Here is a 25,928-nt window from a genome sequence, read left to right as displayed (position 1 = left end):
CATGGTAAGAAGGGACACAAAAAGAAGGCTGAAAAAAGCAGCATGCACTTCTACTGTTACTGTGACTAAACAGCGAAATTCAGTCTCCAGTGCAGTGCATCTGAAACCTTTCACAAGCACTTTCAGGAAGACTATAACGAGACCTAGACACAAAAAGAAGAAACATTCAGTCAAATCAATAGTTCACTAGGCTGTTACGTTCTGTCATGCCTCATGGAACAAGGCTTCCCCAAGTAGTTTTTTTTGGGCAGAAAGTTTCGACGTTTCAGAGGTATAATTACATTACATTTATTTTAAATAAAATTGTTAAAGCCAGAGGAGTAGAGCCCAAACTGTGTGGTCCGTGTGTAGCTTGTGAGCTGCAATTCTGACGCAGGATATTTCCTTGCTTTTGTTGGTGCAAACTGCACTCCTGATGATTTTCTGTAGCTTCTTTAGTTGTTTAACCATTTATGATTATTAGCGTCCATTTCAGCGAGAGTGTTCCAGACCATAACCAGCACAGCCCACTTTGTATTCTGAAACTGTTGCCTTAGCTGCACTGCCCAGCATTCTGAGTACTTCTGTGCTACAGTTCATGCTCTGCATTATAGAAACCTTAATGGTAAATTAAATGCTCTATAGTTGAGGATATCGGAGCCATTATCTTGCCTTTCTCGGTTTCCTTTTTTTTGCTAAGATGACACTCTTTAACTCTCCAAGATGTTTATTTGAAAAAATTAATTTGTGCAAGAGCAAGGCTCCTGCATATAAAAAGCAAAATATAGTCGACTCCCATTATAACCCCATCTGGCAGAGCGAAACATTTTTTGAGCAGTATAAAAATGCAATCTGTTAACAAGGAGGAGGATTGTAATAGGCGGCGGTTAGTGTATTAGGCACCAAGATAAAATAGCTTTCTTTGTCTCAGACAGAACGTTCTAATAGCTAGCTTTGTAATGACAGAGGAGCGTCTCTATCAGGAAGGAAAATAGGCTTAAAGAGATACAGTTAGACAGCCAGTCCCTCTTTTTTTAAAATGATGTGAGGTGTATTTTAAGAGGAGGTTTCTGGCCAATGAAGACGCTGTTAATACAATTTTCTCTTGGTTATTTTTCCACACTATTTTGCATCATATGGGAGATTTACAAAATCCCCATTTCACATGTTTACAAATTGCCTCTTTAACATTTTGCTGGAAGTTCAGACTTCACTTTTCCCTCTGGTGCCATAAAAATTCATACCTTTGCCCACCAATTGTATCCTTTTTTTCAAATCAATGCCTGAAATACAAGAGCAGCATATTTTATTACACTGGGTTCTGCCTCCATTACACAGCTCTTGGTCTCTGCTGCGACAACTTGTTCAAATATAATGTTATCAGATTAGCATAATCAAAGAGGAAATAGCCCATAAAATATAGGTAAAGATACAGTGGTACGATCAGATGCAACACACCTGTTTTTTCCGGCACATAAGAAGAGATCAGATAGATAGTCACCATGGCAAAGACAGATAAGAAAATGCCTTAAGGTAAAGGGAAGAAAATAGGAAACTATTTCCTACCCCCAATTTTAGTGGTATGCTCAGTGTTCTAAAATACCCTCCAAACTTATTTTTTTCAGCACGCTATACGGCCTGCCTATGACACTTATGACTGCAAGTACCGTGAATGTTACTTAATAACATTTTGTATTTCTACAGTGCCTTTCATCCCAAATCATTTCACCGCTATAGACATAAAACACCCCTGAGGTGTAGCTGCCTCTGGAGTGCAGAACAAAAGAACATAAGAACAGCCATACTGGGTCAGACCAATGGTCCATTTAGCCCAGTTTCCTGTCTTCCAACAGTGGCCAGTGCCAGATGTTTCAGAGAGAATAAACAGAACAGGGCAATTATTGAGTGATCCATTCCCTGTCCATCCCAGTCCCAGCTTCTGGCAATCAGAGATTTAGGGACACCCAAAGCATGGGATTGCGTTCCTCCAACTCTAATATATCTTTTTTGAGATAGGGTGACCAGAATTGCATGCAGTATTCAAAATGCGGATGTACAATGAACTTATATAGTGGCATTATGATGTTTTCTGACTTATTATCTATCCCTTTCCTAATGGTTCCTAACATTCGATTAGCTTTTTTGACTGCTGCTGCACATTGAGCAGATGTTTGCAGAGACCTATCCACAATGACTCCAAGATCTCTTTCTTGAATGGTATCAGATAATTTACACCTCATCATTTCGTATGGATACTTGGGATTATATTTTCCAATGTGCATTACTTTGCACATTGTGAACAACCCATCAGTGAGCAGCAGTGGTGGGAGAATGCAAATTTCTGCTCAGGGAAAATTTATGAAAAATGCAATTAGGATCTTTAATGTCCAACCAGGACTTCAGTTTTGAATGTTTTATGCAAAAGACAACCCTCTCTCCTACCATGGTTCTCAGTTTATCTACCTTGGAAGAAGGAAGGTTGAGTAACCCCTGATGAGATCTGAACGTGAAGCCCCAGAGAGCTTGGAAGATTCTAAACAAGATGCTTGCACCACTATAGTCCTGATCCTGCAAAGACTTATGCATGTGCTTCATTTCAGACATGCGAGTAGTCCCATTGATGCAACAGTAAGTGTGTTCATAAGTCTTAGAAGGATTATGGCCTAAATCACACCCCAGAATATTTATGTGTGTATCTATATGCATGTGCGTGTGTAACGCTCTCTATATACACATAATACACACATACACATAAACACATATGTTGTAATTGTTGGGAAGAATAATATAACTAAACTCCTTCTGAGATTTTGAACTAGACTGTTAAGAATTTCTGAGAATTAATGTGCTAAAAGTTATTCTGAATAGGATCTGATCCCCAAAGCCTCGCTCAGTAATAAGTAGTCCCATTATGGTCAAAGTGAGTGCAGTGGCGCATTTTGTACAAAGGAATACTGGGAGTCTGTGAGGCATTTGAGTTACAAATGATTCCAACTCTCCTCTTCTAGGTTGTTCCTGAAAAAGGTTGGAATTTCATCACTGGTGGTTGGAATTTCATCACAGATTTTCGTTTAAGCGAGAAATTTAGAGAATCCTCTGGGTCCATTTGTAGAAAACATTATAAGGACACTTTGGAAATGAAAAGCATCTGTTCTGAGATGGCTATAAAATGCTCTACAATTAGCTCAAGATTTGCTTCCCTGTGATTACAATCCAGACCCTCCAGGAACAATCACAGGCAAATAGAAAATCTAATGGCTAGAAAGAGCTGACAAGAGTCTAGAGCTGTGATCAACATCCAACATGTTTTGCTCTGTGAATAGTCACAAAATCATGCTTAGGCAAAATGTCATTACTCTCGCTGACAAGTTCTACCTTTGTAGGGGGACCAGCCAAATTCTGTCCCTGGCCAAAACTGTGAATGTTATAATTTTGATATCATTGCAGAGAAAGTTTGGCACCTAGCAAATGTGGGACTAGTTGCCTGGAAAGCCACAGTGCAGGGCCCAGATATGTTAGACTTGAGTACCGTGAAACCGCTAACATAATATACATAAAACAAAGAATTCCAGTTTGATCATGACTACAGCCTTATCTATAGGCACTGCAGTAAAGTCTGCAGAGTTTGCAGATGAGACTAGTGCACAGTTGTGTGTGAAAATTGCTCCTCCCTGTGCCAGATGGTGGAGTTGCACCCCAGGGCTATTCACTCTTGGGGAGAGGAGGGATATTGGCATGTTTACCTCCCTCAGGGGTTCCACTAGGAGAGGACAACTTTACTGTATGGCTGGGCTCCACAGGCTCCCACTTAGGGTGACCAGATGTCCCGATGTTAAAAGGACTGTCCTGATATTAGGGGCTTTGTCTTATATAGGCAATTATTAATTACCCCCCCACCCCAGGCCCACCAAAATAAAGTATCTCAATTTTTCACAGTTGATATTTGGTCACCCTATGCCCACTAGTGGAGACTGCTGATTCAATGTGTCCTGAATGCCATGGCTATGCCCCTCCCTGACCAGTGCTGCCCACATATGGTGTTGTGCTGGCTGCTGGCCAGACAGGAGTTCCAGGCATCTTGCACAACCTGGGTACACTTTCCACCACTGCAGGCCAATAGACTTCTAAGAGTGGAACCAGTGGATTAGCATCAGTAGGTTAGCACCATTAATTCTATTGACAGTAAAGTTCTTTTTCCACACACAGTTACATGGGTCCATGAGACTAGTGTCACAAACCTATCTGATCTTGGATGCTAAGGACCAGAAACCGGGGAGATCAATTGCAAGTATCATGCTGCACATGATGGAGTGTTACTTTGCCTTGTTACTTGAACAAAGCCTTGTTTGCAGGGTCATCATTCATTTGTTGCTTTTTCTAGTTACATTTCGTACTTCAAACAGGAGATCACCAGGCTGAAAGAATCTCACTGTATAGGTTCCTGGTACCAAATAAAAGAGGATGGTGGCAAAGATCATACTGAAATGAGGCTTGTAACCCTAAGGAGAATAAAACATTAGCCAAAGAGGGTCCAATTCTACCCACTGAAGCATTTGGGAGTTGCCTGGATGCATCCAAAGGCAGAATAAGATCCAGGATGTTTGTCAATTACAGTAAGAAGGTGCACACCTAAAATGTGCAAGGCTCTGACAGGAGAATGACCAGAGCACATTTAGAAGAACAGGAGTACTTGTGGCACCTTAGAGACTAACAAATTTATTAGAGCATAAGCTTTCGTGGACTACAGCCCACTTTGTTAGAAATCACTGTCAGAAATGGCATTCCAGCACCTACATTGTTTTCTGCATCAGGAGCCCTAATGTGTGTCGTGGCAGGGGGGTTGGTGAAGGAAGATCACAATTCTCTCTCCAGGTTGCTTTGCATGTCAATTGCCCTATGAAAGAACCCTTTCCTGTGATTTCTCTGCTCATCATGACACATGTGCTTGGTATTTGACTTTCCAATTTCACCTGAAAAAAGTGTCAAGGCTGTAAAGTCACTTTAAAAAAACACCCAACACCCATATGCAAAGCTGCTTTATTTTTCTTCATTACTGTGTTCTCTGGACCATATTCTCCTTCGATAGTGATGGCATTGGAGGTAAACTTTAACTAGACATTAATGTAATGGTTATTGAGTTGTACACTGAGTGTCTTTGCACCCATTAACAACGTAATCAACATAACACTGCTAAGCTGCCCCACAATTATAATGAATCAGCGAGACAATGATGTTCTAACTGGCAGAAGAGCCCTTTCAAGACGTGATAAAAATATGTTATCAGTGAAAGGCATAATGAGGATAGATCCAATAAACACGGGGCAGGAGGGGACGGGGGCGGGACAGTTAGGTTGTATTCTCTCCACGAGCCATTTCCATGACACTGTGTAGGCTCAAATGACATAATTGGGTGCATATTCAGAGCTATACTACATCTGGATGGGGAATTATTCTTTTTGCACATCTGGAAATCAAGTCCAGGCTTGGAAATTTTTTACTACACCTCTACCCCAATATAACACGACCCGATATAACATGAATTCGGATATAATGCGGTAAAGCAGTGCTCCGGGGGGAGGGGGGGGGCCTGCGCACTCCGGCGGATCAAAGCAAGTTCGATATAACGCGGTTTCACCTATAACGCGGTAAGATTTTTTGGCTCCCGAGGACAGCGTTATATCGAGGTAGAGGTATATCTTCTTTATTGCCTCCAGCTTAACCCTTAGGATACTGATGGGTCCTGGAGGCATATTGACGCCATAGGGACTGGCCAGTGCCTTGGTTTGGGTGGTAGTGGTAACTACACTAGGTTAGGGAAGAAGGAGTGTCTATGAGTGTTAGAACAGGCCAGTTTAAGATTCCAAAATGGAGCCACTCCCATCCACTCTCCACTCCCATGTCAGCAACCTCCCCTTCTTGCACGGTCCAACCTCCCCATACTGTGGGTCTTGCCCTCTGCAAAATACCTGCAGTTTACAGAGGTGGCAGTTACCAGGGGTTGGAGCTTCCTGACACATAGTCAAAAGCAGCTTTGTGCTGGAGGGAGAAGGAGAAGGTGGCTCCTTGCCTGCTGAGATGGGAGAGGTGAGCAAAATATGAGGGAGGTGGAAGGGAGTAGGAGCAGAGGGGAGGGGAGGATAATTCCAGGGGCAGGCTGAGGGTGGAGGAGAGAGAAGGAAGGTAAGCTAATTTGACCTCACTCCCTCCCATTATAGACACAAAGCTGATTATAATCATCTTTAGGGACCTAAGGGTTAAAGTACAGTTTCAAGAAATCAATCCCCAGGCATTCAAAAGAACTGGATTTGTTTGGAAGCATTAATCTGAGGAATTGGTCCATCTACACTTGTTTTGATTTGAATGGAAGTTCATAGAGATTGACTTTTCGGGACCTCTAAGTTAAAGTGGATGTTTTCTGGATGCACGGTGCATTCCTTTGACTTGCCTTATGTAAAGAGGCATCTTCTGGGACTTCACCTAATCTGAGATGTTGTAACTGAGATTCACCATCAGCAGCAATAGTTTGTAACTACCTTTTCCCCAGAAAGCCCTGAAGGAAAAAACGTTCAGAGTGAATGACAAGGAGGTCCTTTATCAGAGGGGACTGCATTCCAGGGTTGACCACACTCTGACTCTGAAGGGCAAACTTGACCTCCAGTTATATCTATGCACGCCCCTTGGCTTCAGTGTGGTTTCACTGGTATAACCCATGGCTTGAACCTGTAACCTACCAAAAGATAGTGGCTATTTTCTACCCCAACACATTAACAAGTACTACAGACATTGAAATACATGGGTATTTCATTGCCCAGATTCCTGTGGGTACCACAGGGTGGCAGCTAGGGATCTCTCTACATTCTTATTCTGGTGCTTATCTCTCTACTACCTGAGTGCCTCCCAAAAGTACATTAGTAAATTGAGTAATAAATAGAGAGGAAAGGGCAGAGCTGGGAATCAAGGAGCTGTTCTTTTTGTTCCAGGTTCAGCCACAGGCTCCCTCTGTGACCGTGTGGAAGCCACTTTAATCTCTCTGCACTTCAATGTCCCCATCTACAAAATGAAGATACTGCTACTTGCTGAGCAGGTATTTTGTATGAGGCTGGATGCTTTACAACAAAGCACGTTTTGATCCTTTCATGGAAGGCACTGTGTAAGCACAAAGTATTAATTGCCAAACAGTGTAAATATCAGCCCTCTGTGGTTGAGCCAAATGTTTCTGAATGACAACTGGAAAACACACAGCAGCCAGACATGTAGGAGTGACAAAATGAGATTAGGGGTTAGAAGGATATTTCCAATCCCAAAAGAGTATGTCAGCCAACCAGTGACTGATATTCCATGCTGTAAGAGATGCAATCATTCTTCATTCATTTGGAAGTGGCTGGGAGCCCTTTGCTTCTCCTGGAGACAAAGGTGCTCACTATTGTCAAATTTCTCTATATAAATTCTTCTATAAACATTCTTATGTGTTGTGGCCCTGGAAGAGGAATTGGAGGGTAGCACACAAGCAGACAGCCAGGGCTTGAAACACAGTGCAGTTCTGGTGTATGAGAATTTGGGGACAAAGGGAAAGAAGCTCTCAATGAGATGATATTCTTTGATACACATATATGTCGGTTCTTGTGATGCTTCTGCCCATCTTCCAGCTAATCTCATTTGGTTGCTGCTATTCCCTGCTCACCCTGTATGTCTCTGCAGGGCTGGCTCTAGGATTTTTGCTGCCTCAAGCAGAAACAATTTTGGCCGCCCCCCTACCCCGTTTCTTCTTACCCCACCCCCGGCCCCGCCTCAGCTCCGCCCCTTCCCCAAATCCCCAGCCCTGCCTCCTCCCCTCAGGCTCTCAAGCCTGGGAGGGAGGGGGAGCAGCGGCGCGCGAATCAGCTGTTTTGCGCGCGAGCGGCAGCAGCGGAGGTGAGCTAGGGCATCCGGGGCACATTTTTAGGGTCAGCATTCTGGCGCCAGCTAAGCTGCCCCTAAAAATGTGCCGCCCCAAGCACCAGCTTGTTTTGCTGGTGCCTAGAGCCGGCCCTGTGTCTCTGCCTATGCTGCCATGACTGTTTAATGATGGGAATGGGTTTCCAGAACTCTAAGTCTAATATTTATATTAATATGTTTTCAGTTCCCCTCCCCTCTGAGGATTCTGCTGCTGTCCTCACTCCCTTGCCCCTTGCAGTTCATATTTAGCCCTATTATTTCCATGACAAAAGTCCTGAATCTGAATGAGAATATTCCCATATATCATCTAAAAAACAGGACCATGACATATGTGTCTAAATATTGGGGAAAAAAGAAGAACAGGACGACTTGTGGCACCTTAGAGACTAACAAATTTATTAGAGCATAAGCTTTCGTGGACTACAGCCCACTTCTTCGGATGCATATAGAATGGAACATATAATGAGGAGATATATATACACACATACAGAGAGCATAAACAGGTGGGAGTTGTCTTACCAACTCTGAGAGGCCAATTAATTAAGAGAAAAAAAAAAAAAAAAAAAAACTTTTGAAGTGATAATCAAGCTAGCCGAGTACAGACAGTGTGATAAGAAGTGTGAGAATACTTACAAGGGGAGATAGAGTCAACGTTTGTAATGGCTCAGCCATTCCCAGTCCTTATTCAAACCGGAGTTGATTGTGTCTAGTTTGCATATCAATTCTAGCTCTGCAGTCTCTCGTTGGAGTCTGTTTTTGAAGTTTTTCTGTTGTAATATAGCCACCCGCAGGTCTGTCATAGAATGGCCAGACAGGTTAAAGTGTTCTCCCACTGGTTTTTGAGTATTTTGATTCCTGATGTCAGATTTGTGTCCATTAATTCTTTTGCGTAGAGACTGTCCGGTTTGGCCAATGTACATGGCAGAGGGGCATTGCTGGCACATGATGGCATATATCACATTGGTAGATGTGCAGGTGAACGAGCCCCTGATGGTATGGCTGATGTGATTAGGTCCTATGATGATGTCACTTGAATAGATATGTGGATATGTGGATATGTGCCAAACCGGACAGTCTCTACGCAAAAGAATTAATGGACACAAATCTGACATCAGGAATCAAAATACTCAAAAACCAGTGGGAGAACACTTTAACCTGTCTGGTCATTCAGTGACAGACCTGCGGGTGGCTATATTACAACAGAAAAACTTCAAAAACAGACTCCAAAGAGAGACTGCAGAGCTAGAATTGATATGCAAACTAGACACAATCAACTCCGGTTTGAATAAGGACTGGGAATGGCTGAGCCATTACAAACATTGAATCTATCTCCCCTTGTAAGTATTCTCACACTTCTTATCACACTGTCTGTACTCGGCTAGCTTGATTATCACTTCAAAAGTTTTTTTTTTTTTTTTCTCTTAATTAATTGGCCTCTCAGAGTTGGTAAGACAACTCCCACCTGTTTATGCTCTCTGTATGTGTGTATATATATCTCCTCATTATATGTTCCATTCTATATGCATCCGAAGAAGTGGGCTGTAGTCCACGAAAGCTTATGCTCTAATAAATTTGTTAGTCTCTAAGGTGCCACAAGTACTCCTGTTCTTCTTTTTGCGGATACAGACTAACACGGCTGTTACTCTGAAACTAAATATTGGGGGTATTTGTGCCTCTCTAGCACTTATTTTCTATCTGGCACAGCTTTAGTTACATCCCTTTGAAGTCAGGGCCGGCTCTAGGCACCAGCAAAACAAGCTGGTGCTTGGGGCGGCACATTTTTAGGGGCGGCATGGCCGGCGCCAGAATGTCGCCCCTAAAAATGTGCCCCGGCCGCCCTAGCTCACCTCCGCTGCTGCTGCCACGGCGCACGAAACAGCTGATTCGCGCGCCGCTACTCGCCCTCCCTCCCAGGCTCTCAAACCTGGGGGGGGAGGAGATCCCGAGCGGCCGTTTCGCGCGCCGCTGCTCCCCCTCCCTCCCAGGCTTGGGAGCCTGGGAGGGAGGGAGGGGGAGAAGCGGCGCCCGCGCCGCAGCCACTCGGAGTCTCCCCCTCCCTCCCAGGCTCTCAAACCTGGGAGGGAGGGGGAGATCCCGAGCGGCCACGGCGCAGGCCCCACTTCTCCCCCTCCCTCCCTCCTAGGCTTGAGAGCCTGGGGGGAGGAGGCAGGGCTGGGGATTTGGGGAAGGGGCAGAGTTGAGGCGGGGCCGGGGGTGGGGTAATTAAAGAACGGGGGGGTGAGGGGATGGCCAAAATTGTTTTTGCTTTGGGCGGCAAAAATCCTAGAGCCGGCCCTGTTTGAAGTTACATGTATAGCAGACAAGGGCCAAATTACAAGTGGGGTAGTGAGTGCAGCTGAGTTTAGTGGGAGTTTTGGGTGCGCAAGGAATGCAGGATTAGTGTCTAGGTGGAAAAAAGGGGTGCTACAAATGATGGTAATTTAATAGTCGAGAAACAGTCTGGAATGATTTTTTACCATCATCAGAGGCCTCTTTCTAGAAAGACCTCTCAGTGACACAAAGCTCTTTCCCTGACAAGCATCTTCCTTTTCTTTTTAACAAGCAGAAAACATACTGCTATGGATGGAAAATATGGAACAAAGGCTGTGACAACTATTTTCATATTCACAGGCTCAGAAAACTAGCTATGTTGCAAAACTTCAAGAAACTCCAGCTGCCAAAGTACATGTACAAGCAAGCAAGTAATTCACAGTGTGTTGTGGGAAAGGCCATATTTTGGGTTCTCTTCAGTGTATACACAAGGGGAGAAGATCGTGGGAGTGCTTTCCTCCCATGCACTCCTGTATTGACACCCTTAGGAAAGGGAGGTCCTCAGCAAAGGGGGTGTGGCTGTGTGGGACCATTGTTCCTTCTCTTCCACACTTGCTGGCAGCCTTGGACTGGCCCTTGGGGAGCATATGCTGCATCCTTCCAAAGGATACATTATTAATTATTATTATTATTATTATTATTTATTAGTAAGGTCCCTCGTGATAGAGCAGGACCCCATTGTGCTAGCCCCTGTACAAACATAATAAAGCAGTTGTTATTCCCAATTGCATTTTCCGACTGTGCCATCATAGAATCATAGAAGTATAGGATTGGAAGGAATAGGTCATCTAGACAAGTCATCTAGACAAGTCCCCTGCACTCAAGGCTGGACTAAGTAATAACTAGACCATCTATGACAGGTGTTTGTCTAACCTGCTCTTAAAAACCTCCAATGAGGGAGACTCCTCAACCTCCCTAGGCAATTTATTCCAGTTTTTCCTAATGTCCAGCCTAAACTTCCCTTGCTGCAGTTTAAGTCCATTGTTTCTTGTCCTAGCCTCAGAGTTAAGGAAAACAAATTTTCACCCTCCCCCTTGTAACAAACTACTACATACTTGAAAACTGTGATCATGTTCCCCTCTTCCCCCCAGCCCCAGTCTTCTCTTCTCCAGACTAAACAAGCCCATTTTTTTAAATCTTTCCCCATAGGTCATGTTTGCTTTATCATTTAAAGACCTTTAATCATTTTTGTTGCTCTCTTCTGGACTCTCTCCAGTATGTCCCAATGTGCCTGAAATGTGGCATCCAGAACTGGACACAATACTCCAGTTAAGGCCTTATCAGCATGGCGTAAAGTCTTGCATCTTGCAAGCAGAAGGTCTCCAACCACCTGCACCAGTACAGTGCATCCTCACTAATGTGGAAAAGGCTACTAAAGCCACACTCCAGTCCTAGGAATGTATCAATGTATCTTTGTTTATAGCTCTTATTTCTATCTTTCTGTTATTTGTTTTTTCTCCCACTATCTGCTGTTTGACTATCAAACAACTACTGTTAACGGGCCAGACTCCACCAAACTCAATCAAGGTAGGTGGTAACTTATTCTGTGAGTAGATCCATTGTAAATCAATAGGACAACTTGCTGAGTAAGTTACTAATCAACATAAAGGTGGCAGAAACTGGTCCTATATAATTTGTGCTTGACATTTATCGCGTTACCTTTGAAATCAACGAAAATTTTAAATACACCTCTACCCCGATATAACGCTGTCCTTGGGAGCCAAAAAATCTTACTGCATTGTAGGTGAAACCGTGTTATATTGAACTTGCTTTGGTCCGCTGGAGTGTGCAACCCCGCCTCCCCCCCCCCCCCCCCCCGGAGCGCTGCTTTACCGCGTTATATCTGAATTCGTGTTATATCGGCAGTGGCAGCTCCAGGCACCAGCACTCCAAGCGTGTGCCTGGGGCGGCAAGCCGCGGGGGGCACCCTGCCAGTACCTGCGAGGGCGGCAGTTAGGTAGCCTTCGGCAGCTTGCCTGCGGGAGGTCCGCCGGTCCCGTGGACTCGGTGGCAATTCAGCGGCGGGTACGCCGAAGCTGCGGGTCTGGCGGACCTCCGGCAGGCATGCCGCCGAATCCATGTTACCAGCGGACCTCCCGCAGGCGTGCCGCCGAAGGCAGCCTGCTTGCCGTGCTTAGGGCGGCAAAAAAACTAGAGCAGCCCCTGTATATCGGGCCGCATTATATCAGGGTAGAGGTGTACTAAGAGAAAAAGTTAAATACTAAAAGTTCATTGTACACAGTGGACCAGTTCCTTAGCTGATGTAAATGGATGTAGCCTCATTGACCTCAGTGAAGCTTCATTCTAGATGAGGATCTGTCCCAGTGTCTGGTACAATTTATCCTGCACAGAATTTAATCTAATAGCCTAAACAGACTAATATTTTCAGGGGGAAAATCACCGCTTATAGCTGTGTATTTAGCCAGAATCTCTGTACCCACACCAGCTTCCTTAAGTGTTTTCTATGAAGATGTGAACTCCATACTACCCAATTAAAGGAATGCCCTTAATAATTTATCAGGCAATTAAAGTCATCACCACTCTTTTATTCCAGAGAGCTCTACCAGCAGTATGTAGTCAGGTCTTGAGTTAAAACAGCACCAATATAAGAAGAATGACGCAATATATCAACAATAATGAAGGTTTTATGGCAATGAAGGTGGTTTGTCAAGAGTGGAGTACACAATCAAATTAGCAGAGGTTAAATCTTAATTACTGGAAATACCACTTTTCTGGGGAGGCGGGGGGAATATAAGCGAGAGAAATCTCAGTTACACATCACAGGAAAAAATCCTACATATAAATTAAAGATGGAAAAGACCTACGAGTGTCCCTACCCAATATTAAGAAACTTCAAAAAGTAGTGAGCAGCTGAAAAAAAAAAAGGACTATATTGGAAGTTGCATTTCAATCTTAACTTTGGAGACTGCTCTTACTATAACAACAACACCACTTTCGTTTATATCCTGCCAAGTGATTTGCAAAAATAAAATAAATAAGGATCAAGGTTTAATTAACACTGGCTGTGATTTCAAAGATTCCTGATGATCTAGGTGCTAAATTCCCATGGATCTTCAATGGGATCTGGACACCTAACTCCCCTTGATAATCCCAGCCATCATTGTAAAAATGGCAGCACCTGGACCAGAGCTTGCATTGGTGTTATCACCAATTCTGGTGGGAATTCTTTCCCCCCATGGCCTTAGAAAGATCAACAGGTAGACAAAATAAAGTCATGTTCTTGGTAAGATGTCGATCAAGAAAGAATGCTGGGTTGGTGTGTTGTGGGTTGCAGATTACCTTAATTTTCCATTGTTAGATCACTTCTGGAAAAAGACTTGGGGTCAAAACAACATACTCAGCATCAAGACTAACTCTACTGTCACCCAGAATTTTTGAGAACCCTTTTGTTCCTTCTGTAGAATCAATGAAATGTAATGCAACTTTGCATATGGAAAAGATAGGGTTAGAAATGACAATATAAAAATAAATGGCTCTACATATAGAATGGTGATCTATGTCTGTCTGGGACTTTAATCCAGACCCTTCAGAAGTGTTCACAAACACATTTAAATCGATGTGTTGAAAACAGCCATCATGATTACTGCGCTCTGACCAATATTTGGGTTGGGCTTCACAATTTCTCATGCTAGATTCCGTTGTGTGCTAGAGCACATCACATTTCAGTAGAGAACTGCCACAATAAAGCTCAATAGAGACTCCCTCACAGTCTCTTTTGTGGTAGGAAGAGGGATGCTGGGACTCTCCATGGGCCACTTCTGGTGACCTTAGAATCCTTTTTAAGAGACTACCTCTCCTGATGTCTCACAAGAACTTTGGATCAACTCAAGTACTGACTGACTGGACCGGATCCACCCCAGGTTCTACACCAAGCATAGGACATGCTGAGACTCGCCTTTGGGATTTGCCTTGATTTAAGGAACCATTCCAGAACCCCAGTTGGCTACCCAGACTTGTCTACAGAAAGTGCTTAAAGTGATCTGAAAAAAGTGGGGGTGGGGGTCTGTCATTACCCACACATCTGCTCACCTCCCTGCACAGCAATTAATTGTCTCCCAACTCCCACATTCATCCTGTCCCCCAAATCCTGCCAGCACTTCTGGCCCCACATCTTGCTGGCCCCCGGGCTCCTTATCAATTCTTCTCCCTCCAACCCCCTTCCCATATCAGTTCTCTCTCTCCTGCACCCCAGTCTCATCTCTACTCTTCCTGTAGCTCCTGGGGTTCTTTATCCCCCTCTACCAGGTCTGTGGGGGTCCCTTTCTGCCCCTTCCTAGGCGGGTGTTGCAAGGAGGAAGAGGAGAAGAGGGGAGCAGCAGAGAAGCTGTCCTGTTGCCCACAGGAGGGGAGAGGGAATGAGGGAATGGAACTCTGCTAAGGTGCTATGTTCTTTCTGGCTCCTCATTCCCGCCTGTCAGAATAGTGTCCAGCCTCAGTGACCAGCCGCTTTTTAGAAATGTTATTTCTGATGTCTGTGGCCCATCGCACTTTAAGCACCGTTTACAGACCATCATTTCCTTATCCCTACTTTAAAGTATATTTTGTTATCAATGCCCATTCTGCCTGGGCTAGGGATATGTCAACACTGAAAGTAGGCACCTGTGGCTGGCCTGTGCCAGCCAACTCAGATTTACAAAGCTTAGGGTTTGGAGATGTTTCATTGCAGTGTAGACTTCCAGGCTTGTGCTGGAGCCCTGACTACAACCCATGCCCGGAAGTCTACACGGCAGTATAACAGCCCTGCAGCCCGAGTCCTGCGAGTTTGATTCAGCTGGCATGGGCCGGCCATGGATTTTTCATTGCACGTAGACATACCCTCAGTGCCTTCAACTATGGTAAATGCTGACACCTACAGCTCTGGCTGAGCCTGTAATGGTAGGGTGCTGGTGAAGAAGCTCTGCATGGCACCAAAAGAAGCTAGCAAACAATATTGGATTGGGCCAGGGACTGGTGCTTAGGAGACAGCGGTTCTATCTTGGCTCTGCCACTTGTGGGCAACTCATTTCACTTCTATTTCTTCTCATACCCTTTGTCTGCTTTGTTTAGTTAGATTGCAAGCTCTCTGGAGCAGGGACAGTCTCTTTGTACATCTTTGTGCGGTGCCTAGAGCACAGCTACAGTAATGCAAACCACAGTAACAGCAGCACAAATGGATAAAGGTTTGTGGGTGAAATAGTAAACAATATGGAATGGACTATACTCAATGGAACAGTGTAATTGGACATATGGAGCCAGATTCTCCTCCTCACTTGCACTAGCCTAACTCTGCTGATTTACACTAGCATGAGAGGAGAATTGGGTTCAGACTGCTATATGTTGCCACCATTCCCCCTGCAGAACTTGCAGGAAATCAATCAGAGTTTGGCGTAAAATTTAGAGATGGGCGTGAACCAAAACCAATCTTCTGCCCTCACCAAACTTTGGAGAAGTTCTCAGCAGAATCTAGGTCCAAACCTAGAACCTGATGAGGTCCATATCTAGTAAAAATCAGTGTCAGGATACATAACCAAACTGAGTCAGTAAGGATTTCAGTGTCATGTGTGAGAAAATAGTTTGATTTTTTTCCGGACTGCTATTGTCTGAATCCTCCCCATGTCATATAATTTATGTTAATTGAATGCTGATGGAATCCAACGAAACATATTGATGGGAGATGTATCTGAGATAGTGTTATTAATTCATCATTCAGTAACTAGTGCATGAAATGCATTCCTGTGCATAGATTTAGGACACTTCATTTTCAGTATTACTGAGATGTCTCGCTCCCTCTCATCTACAGAAAGAACCCATCATTCCGCTACTTGTAAAAAAATAAAATTAATTTGAGACAGACTGGCTGAACTGCATTGTTAGAGTTATACTTATTTATACACTTTCAGATTTATATGATGTGCCTATCTCCATTCTCCAGGCACATGGGCAATAAAACATTGATTTAAAAACATACATCATAACAATAATCTAATGTAAAACACGGAGTGCTTCATATTCAACCCACTGCCTCAGCCTGAGGGAATACGTGGACCTGGCAACTTTGATTCATAGAATCATAGGACTGCAAGGGACCTCGAGAGTCCAGTCCCCTGCACTCATGGCAGGACTATCACTATCTAGACCAGGGGTGGGCAAACTTTTTGGCTTGAGGGCCGCATCTGGGTATGGAAATTGTATGGTGGGCCATGAATGCCCGATGGGGGAGGAGGACTCTATGGGGTGTAGCATGGGAAACTCTATAAGGGATGTTACCGAGGTGGAGGGAGAGGGGACTCATGGGGTATGGCGGGGGGGGGCGCTACAGGGGCGGTATCGGGGACTCCTAAGGGCCCTGCTGGCAGTGACACCAAGGCGGCCATACCAGTCATCGCCATGGGTGCAGGAACCCTAGCTGGGATGGGTGTGGTCCCTGGGCGGGTTCGAGGCTCTCAAGGGTGGAGCTGTAGGAGACCGGGAGGGGATTGGGTGCATGGGGGTGGGGGCTCCTGCATAGGGGTAGGGTTCCGATCCCGGAAACAGCACGGTGAAGTCACGCCTGTGCAGCGTGGCGCTGCGCGTGCCGGAAGATGGTGGAATTGTGAGTCAGGAGCTGGGGAGCACTGGGCGGGCAGGGCGGGGCAAGCCCCCAACTCTGCTCCCCGGTGGGAGCTCAAGGGCTGGATTAAAAGGTCTGACATGCCAGAAGCAGGCCATGGGCCGTAGTTTGCCCACCCCTGATCTAAACCATCCCTGACAATGATGGAGATTCCACAACCTCCCTTGACAATTTATTCCAGTGCTTATCCACCCTGACAGGAAGTTTTTCCTAATGTCCAACCTAAACCTCCCTTGCTGCAATTTAAGCCCATTGCTTCTTGTCCTACCCTCAGTGGTTATGAAAAACAATTTTTCTCCCTCCTCCTTGTGACAATCTTTTATGTACTTGAAAACTGTTATCATGTCCCCTCAGTCTTTTCTTTTTTAGACTAAACAAACCCAATTTTTTCAATATTCCCTCATAGGCCATGTTTTCTAGGCCCTTAATCATTTTTGTTGCTCTTCTCTGGACTTTCTCCAATTTCTCCACATCTTTCCTGAAATGTGGGGCCCAGAACTGGACACAATACTCCAGTTGAGGCCGAATCAGCACGGAATAGAGCGGAAGAATTACTTCTCGTGTCTTGCTTATAACACTCTTGCTAATACATCCCAGAATGATATTTGCTTTTTTTGCAGCAGTGTTACACTGTTGACTCATATTTAGCTTGTGGTCCATGATGACCCCCAGATCCCTTTCTGAAGTACTGCTTTCTAGGCAGTCATTTCCCATTTTGTATGTGTGCAACTGATTGTTTCTTCCTAAGCGCAGTACTTTACATTTGTCCTTATTGAATTTCATCCTATTTATTTTAGTCCATTTCTCCAGTTTGTCCAGATCATTTTGAATTATAATCCTATCCTCCAAAGCACTTGCAACCTCTCCCAGCTTGGTATCATCCGCAAACTTTATAAGTGTACTCTCTATGCCAGGGATCTCAAACTCAAATGACCATGAGGGCCACATGAGGAATAGTACATTGGCCCGAGGGCCGCATTACTGACACCTCCCCCCTCAGCCCCCACTCCACCCCTTCCATGAGGCCCCGCCCCTGCCCCGCCTCTTCCCACCCCTTCCTCCATTCCAACCCCTTCCCCAAAATCTCCACCCCAACTCTGCCCCCTCCCTGCCCCCAGGGGGTGCAGGAGGGGTGTGGAGTGTGGTGGGGGCTCAGGGCAGGGAGTTGGGGTTTGGGGTGCAGGAGAGGTGAGGGGTACAGCAAGGGGTCAGGGTGCAGGGTGCGGCAGGGGGCTCAGGGCAGGGGTTTGGGGTGCAAGAGGGGTGCAGGTGCAACAGGGGAATCAGGGCAGTGGGTTGGGGTGAAAGAGGAGTGTGGGGTGGGGTTCAGGGTCGGGGTGCAGGGAGCAGCAGGGGGCTCAGGGCAGGGGGTCAGGGTGCAGGAGGCATGCGGGGTGAGGCAGGGGGTTCAGGGCAGGAGGTCGGGGTGCAGGGTGCAGCAGGGGGCTCAGGGCAGGGGTCAGGGTGCAGGAGGGGTGCAGGGTACGGTGGGGCTCAGGGCACAGGAGGGGTGCGGCATGGGGCTCAGGGCAGTGGGTTGGGATGCAGGAGGGGTGCGGGGTGAGGCAGGGGGTCTGGGTGCAGGGTGCGGCAGGGGGCTCAGGGCAGGGGGTTCGGCTGCAGGAGGGGATCGGGGGGCAGGGCAGGGCAGGCTGCCCCCAGTAAGAGGCTGGAATGTGGGGAAGGGGGGGCGGACGGGCTGTGTGTTTCTGTTGTTTGAGGCACTGCCTCCAGCAGCTCCCATTGGCTGCGGATCCCCGTTCCCGGACAATGGGAGCGCTGCCTGAAGTAACAGCCACACGCAGCCACACACAGCCCCTCCACCCCCCCCTTCCCCACATTCCAGCCTCTTCCCGGAGCTGCGCAGGGCAGGGCAGGCAGGCAGGGAGCCTGCCCTGCTCCCGGTGCACGTTGGGCCGCTGCTCTGGTAAACACTGGGGGAGGGCAGAGGGGCTGCGAGGGGCTCGCGGGCCGCAGAAAAACACCCCGCGGGCCGCGTGTTTGAGACCCCTGCTCTATGCCTTTATATAAATCATTAATGAAGATATTGAACAGAACCAGACCCGGAACTGATACCTGTGGGCCCCCAGTTGCCTGTAAGTTTAGCAGACTCGGGCTCTATTAGTCCAAGTAGGGTGGGGAGTGAATTCCAATGGAAGATCCTCTGCTCTGTTTTAATTGAGGGACTTCCAACCTGGATATCCCAGATGATGCCTACAGTCACAGTAAAGCACAGAAAGAGATAGGTGATTGCTAGATACCCAAGATCCAAATCTTAAAAGGCTTCATAGGACAAAACTAACATCTTAAACTGCACCCAAAACAAACTTTATGAAACAGTGCTATGGACCAGATTCTGATACTCTTTGGCCTAGACTATGCTATGTTGGCTAGGAGTGTGAGAAAATTATCTCCCTGGTGCAGACGCAACTACGCTGACAGAAGAGTGCTTCTGTGGTCATAGCGAACCTCACTGTGTCTACACTAGGGGGCTCTGCAACCATCACAATACTTGTGAAGGCTCTGTAGAGTAGACAAGCCCTTATTAATGTTGTGTATCACCTTACTCCACGAATAGTCCCAAGGAAGTCAATGGGACTATTTGTAGAGAACAATGCTACCTGACACAAGTAAGGATATTGGGATATGACCCTAAAAGTCTGACGTGGAGCCTACTGAAGTCAATGAGAGTCTTCCTGTTGATTTCAGTGTGGTTTGGATCAGGCCCTAAATAAGCAGGCAGGTCTATTCTGCTCTTCTTGAAGTTCTAAGCCATCCTGGATAGTTGGGGACAAAGGATAAAATTATAGGGACTGATTTTTCCATGGTGTTGACCACCTGTAGCTCTCAGAGTGTTCTGCTTGCGATAGGATTGCTGGACACTTCTGGCAGTCTACAGTGTCCCATTAGACTATTTGGCTGGAAAGTATTCTGATTAGAAGAGCCCTGGAACCTAACTGGTTCCATTAATCTGAGGCTAACCCAGAAAGAGTTGCCATATCCTAATACTGAATGAGGAGCTTTATTAGAATAAGGAAAACAATATTATCCCTAAAACTGTTTTCTTTGCCTGCCACTGCTAGAGGTTCAGTCTAGAATCTTCGCCAGCCCCTGCTTTACTTCCTGCTACCGATAAGTAGAATAAGTATACATGTCCTCACACAGTACCACTGGGGGCAACTGGGAGTCCTTACTTCAAATAAGAGAAGGTGATGAGCTAACCCCACAGAGGATATGATTGTAATATTCTAGCTGAATCCTACAAAAAGGTCAGGTGCAGCCTTTAAGTGGCTTTCCCCCTTAAATTTAATGAATTGATATATGTTAGATTTTTTGGTTTGTTTCTTTAATGGGATTTGAATCAAAGCTAAATTTGTACTGGTTCACCCCTAACAGTTAGGCTATGCCTACACTACGGACTTTACAGTGGCACAGCTGTGCCGCTGTAAGGTCTCCTGTGTAGCCACTCTTTGCCGGCAGGAGAGAGTTCTCTTGTCGGCATAATTAAACCACCCCTAATGAGCAGCAGTAGCTATGTGAGCAGGAGAGCATCTCCCACCGACATAGCGCTGTCCACACCGGCACTTTTGTTGGTGAAACTTGTGTGGGTCGGGGGGGTGTTTTTGACAAAAGTTTTACCAACAGAAGTGCTAGTGTAGACACAGCTTCAGACAAAGTGGCTCAAATTGGCTGCTTCTGGTTTCTCTTCTGGTTTACAAGTCTTACCATTTCAGAAGTCGCAAATAGGCTGTGTGGTTGACACCCCATTCTGCTAATGAATGAGGAAATTCACACGTATGCTTTTGTTATTGCTTTCAGCCCTAGGGAGCAGGCTCATACACAAAAGAGAAACCTAATGATAGGCAATTACAAGTGTAGGGCTTGTGTACACTTAGTGCTTCAATGTAGATACTTCTCCCCTCAGCACAGGTAATCTACCTCCCTGAAAAAACAACGAGGTGTCCTTGGGGCACCTTAGAGACTAACAAATTTATTTGAACATAAGCTTTCGTGGGCTAGAACCCACTTCATCAGATGCATGGAGTGAAAAATACAGTAGGCAGGTATAAATATACAGCACATGAAAAGATGGGAGTTGAGAGGCGGTATACCAGTATAACTACATCTGTTAGGAGTGTCATTTTTTTTTAACCAAATAATTATCAGTACAACCCCTAGAGAGTGGACACAGTTATACCAGTATAAAAATAACTCATTCTGGGATAGCTTATTCCCCTTCCCATATGGCAATAACTATACCAGTATAAAAGCACCTTGATACCACTATAACTGCATTCACGTTAGGCTGGGGCAGGGGCATACTGCTTTAATTGTATTGATTAAAGCAGCCTGGTGTGTAGGTAAGACCCTACAGTGGTGAAAAGCAAGACAAACTCCATTGAAGGCAATGGGCCAATGTCTGCCCTCATTAAAATCGGTGTAAATCTGCAGTAATTCCACTAGTCTTAATTGAGTTCTGTGAATGAAGGTAGAATTTGACCTAATGCTAGCGTATACTAGATCAGTGGTTTCCAAACTTGGTTTGTGGCTTGTTCAGTGTAAGACCCGGCAGGCCGCGAGACGATTTGTTTACCTGAGCGTCCGCAGGTACGGCCGCTCGCAGCTCCCAGTTGCTGTTCCCGGTTAATGGGAGCTGCGGGAAGTGGCACGGGCCGGGCCACTGCTTCCTGCAGCTCCCATTGGCCGGGAACGGCGAACCGCAGCCACTGGGAGCTGCGAGCGGCCGTACCTGCAGACGTTCAGGTAAACAAAGTGTCTTGCGGCCCACCAGGGGCTTATCCTGAACAAGCTGCAAACCACGTTTGGGAACCACTGTCTTAGACAGAACTGTTTGAAACATAGAAACAGGAAAAATTCCTTTCACTTTTTTGTCAAAATTTCAAAATTAAAAAAAAACAAAAAACAAAACAAAACTAAAAAACCAAAACAAATAAACCAAACCAAACCAAACCAAAAAAAATATTGTTCATGTCTAATCTTCAATGTTAGGAAATTTTTGCCAAGTTCCTGTATGGGCACTTAACTGAAAACTAAGCGTAATGAGATTCTCAGAACACTGTCATATGACTACAAAATGGGTTGACTGACAGCAAATCAGACAAGAAATCATTAATGCACTCTGGACGTTTTGGTCAGCCTGGTGATCTAATGGCTGCACAGCAATGATCTAATGCCTAGTGATCTAATGGTGCTCCAAGGTAGGGTTCAAAGTCAGGCCTATTGTTCCCTAAACTCTATAGGTGAAATTCACCCATGTGCAAAGGTCTGGCAGTAGGTCTACCTGCCATTTACGTCCTCAAATGTGTATTGTTCCCACAGTCACTTTTCAGACTAAAAAACCCACACTTTAATGGCTGGCAAAATCTTAGTTTTTGTCTCTTCCATACCCCCTCACACTATGGTTGGTGGCAACAATGCTTAAGATGTGCATCACAATGGAAAGTCCTTTTAATCAACTTGCTACAGCATCTGCAAATGGAAACCATTGCAGGATTCCCAAATGCGAAACAGGTTAGTAAAAAAATATTTAAACTCTTTCCATAACTGAAAGGGTAATAGCAACGCCTAAGGGAAAGTAGTCTGTTTTCTTCTCACGCTGTATTTAAGGGCCCATCTGTTGGAGGTGGCTCCCGTCCCAATCTCCCAACAAACACACATATCCAAAAATGTAAGTGGCTGTTACAAACAGGTTTTACTGTGCATACAGACTCTAAAGAGCCATCCAGATCTTCTTGATGCTCTTAGAGTACAGTTCTGAAGTCACAGGACAATCAATTAGTTGCCCTAGATCTCTAGTATGGAAACCATTCCATGGACAAGGGTGGAAATTAAGTGTGGCCTCACTCAGTGGGACACAAAGTTGTAAGTTTATGATACAGACAAGGGGCTTGATCCCAGGTATCTGCCAGCTTTCACCTGCAGAATCCAGGGTGCAGACCCCTGTGATGGACTGTCTAACGAGGGTGAGGCTATATGGGTTTCAGTGGCGAAAGGCTCAGAGATCGCCATCACAGTCCTAAAAGTCGGTGTTAGGGGCCAGGCATGGGGCATGGCTGAGGTGTACAAGAGACAAATTGATTCAATGCATCTGCCATATAGTCCCTGCTGGTCAAACACCCCAAAAAAGCCCCAGTCACAATTTAAAGCTGGCCTCTCCTGCAGGAGCCCCTAAATTCTTCTACTCTCCCCCAGAAGTGAATGTCCTGCCACAGATGCAGTAGCCCCCGCTGGCACTTGGGTGTATGTGTGCCAGTTACACCCTCCTGTGCTAGTGGGGATGAATCAAGCCCATCATATTCAGAAGCAAAGTACAGAACAGACTATTTGGGTATCAATCTCCAGGGATCTACGTACGGCACTATCAAGAAAGAAATTAAGAACTCAAATAGAGTTTTTTGGTGCATCTGTACAGAAGGGATGGAAACATTCCAAACTGTTAAAGGCCACTACCCAGGTCTACTCCTTGGAAGAAATGAGGGAAGTGTCTGCAACCCCAGTGGTAATTCTGCATTCTTACTCATAAACATTTAGGTCGTTGGCTTCTTTTAAATATAGTTTCTTTAAGGTTGTTAAATTCCCCCTGGAAAAATGCATCATTTAGAAAAAAGGTCTCAAAACCATTTTGTTTTGCTAAGGAGACGGAGTTGTCCAAGAACAAGTATGTCTTAAAGGTGTTTGCTAAGCAATTTATTTTGTGTGCATGCATGTGGTTGGCGGAGGTTAATACGCTTTACCAAGTTTGCTCATTATTTTTGCTTTCATTCCAAATAAATTTTGTGCTTAGGAAAGGTGACAGACTGTCTGGAAGATTGAAGTCTTCTGTTTATTTCACCTGCTCTTTGACTGCCTTCCCTTGATGATGTCTGTCTCAACAGGGATGGCCAAATATTATTAATGATTGTTTGAAGTATGTGGTCAGTTTTGTTTAGGAGCGCCAGTTTTGGACATGCTCAGGAATGGTTTTTGCATTGCCAAAATATGCAAAGGGTGATTTTCTTTCCTTCAGAGGCACTTTGTCACAGTGATCTGCCCCTCCATGACCTCAAAGCTGGATCAAGGACCTGGGAAGAAATGACACCTGAAATTTGTGTGATTGTGTTATGTATTATAGGAGTGGTTTTTACCTTTAGTATTGAAATCTGTAAGTAATATAGGATAAGTTTACATAAAGGACTGCCTTTACCCTACCTCTTGTTGCAGTTGCAACAACTATACACAAACTTTAGGTCCCTTCGGTTTCACCACTGGAACCCAGATGTATGTTCGCTTTAACCATAGTATTCAGTTTTCATTGGTTTAAATTTTGTAGACTATCTTTGCAAGGAAAAGGTTTAGAAACCTTTTTAGAAATTAAATCCACAATTCTTCTTGAGTTCTAGCTTCTGCCAATTTCATGGGACCCAAAAGTCAGATGCTGTAGGGCCCAAAGGCCAGCGCTTGCATCCTGCAGGGCAAAGCTCAAGAATTTTTAGCTTCCTTCTGAATCTTGTGTGAGTTCCTTTGTGTTATTTAGCACTGTTATGGTTTTATCTCCGCCACTCTACTGGGGACTTGCTAACCTATTTGTAATCTAGTGTTTTAATTATTTTCTGTTAAGGTGCCCAAGGATCTTGGGGCATTGAGAGACAATAACGTACATTATTTATTCATTATAATACTTAGTTATAATAATACTTATATTGTATTTTAATGTAATATAATAATAATTTTCTTCAGCACAGGCGATGACTGTGCAAGCTTCTTCCAGACAACTGCACTATCATGTTTTGGAAGAACTAGCAGCAGGTATTAAAGGGTAGGTCACTTTATTTGTCCATTCATTTCTTAGTGGTCTCTAGTAAGACCGACAAAAAAGTATCAAAAATAGTTAGTTCTGGTAATTGATTTTTTGTGATGTGTCACTAAGAACTGGACCAAGACCATCATATCATTTCACATAGACCATCAAACCCATGTAAAAACGTGACACCTTTCAGACATTGCTGACCTGTCCTAAACTTACTACTATATTTAGACATAATGGTGCATATGGTAACCCCAACGTTAGGCTAGATACCACAAACTTACTGGTTTACCAAATGGGTCTTTCTTCTCACCTTGCTCCTATTACCTGTGCATGTGCTGTATGTTTGGAACAAAGCATCCACAGTTTCCTTTACATCAATATGAATCAACCCTGTTCTGGAGGGAGCACCTTGAGAAGATAGGTTGCTTCCCATGCCCATTCAGTCCTTGGTATCTCTACTAAGACTGCCAGCAAGAGTACTATCAGATACCAGCTCTGGTCATGATAATACTCTTTCCATTCCACTACTGTCTCTGGAGGATGTTAAACAGATGCTACTAAAGATAGAAATTTTTAAATCAGCAGGTCCTGATAATATGTAACCAAGAGTTTTAAAAGAGCTGGCTGTGGAGCTTGCTGGACCATTACTGCTGGTTTTCAATATGTCTTGGAGCACTGGGGAAGTTCCAGAAGATTGGAAGAAAGCTAATGGTGTTCCAATTTTTAAAAAGGGTAAATGGGATGACCTGAACAGTTAAAGTCCTGCTAGTCTGACATGGATCGGGGACATGATAATGGTGTGGCAGATGTGGGATTCAATTAATAAAGAATAAAAGGAGGGTAATATAATTAATGCAAATCAACATGGGTTTATGGAAAACAGATCTTGTCTAACTAACTTGTTATCCTTTTTTGACGCGATTACAACTTTGGTTGGTAAGGTGTGAGCTAGTGAGTTCCCAGAGGGGACAGGATACCATAACTCATATCAGGATTGACATACTCATTGCCCCAAAACACTGTTGTCACAATATGTGTCTAAAGATGTCATTTAAGGTATCTTGCAACCTGATAACATGCTGGTCATTAATATTATTGCGTGATATATGTGTGGGTGGTGTATAAAGAATTATAGATGTGTGCTGGAAATATGCTCTTAAAAGGTGTTTTGCAAGCAGTGCATAAACCCAGCTTGTCCTAGATAATGGAATGTTGTTTTGCCAGTTTTCACATGTCTCCAGTGTAAATTGAGCCAGAGCTATTTAA

At 44.8% G+C, this 25,928-nt stretch overlaps 1 protein-coding gene across 2 annotated transcripts in view; it reads right to left on the bottom strand.

Moving 5' to 3' along the window:
* LOC128843752 (calcium-activated potassium channel subunit beta-2) overlaps positions 1-25,928 on the bottom strand; it is a 255,695-nt gene that overhangs the window by 118,355 nt on the left and 111,412 nt on the right. The gene's annotated exons all lie outside the window — the stretch shown is intronic.

Source organism: Malaclemys terrapin, chromosome 9 (assembly GCF_027887155.1).
Source record: "Malaclemys terrapin pileata isolate rMalTer1 chromosome 9, rMalTer1.hap1, whole genome shotgun sequence".
Classification (NCBI taxonomy): Eukaryota; Metazoa; Chordata; order Testudines; family Emydidae; genus Malaclemys; species Malaclemys terrapin.
The sequence above is the reverse complement of the archived record's forward strand: the minus strand, read 5'-3'. Positions and strand labels throughout refer to the sequence as shown.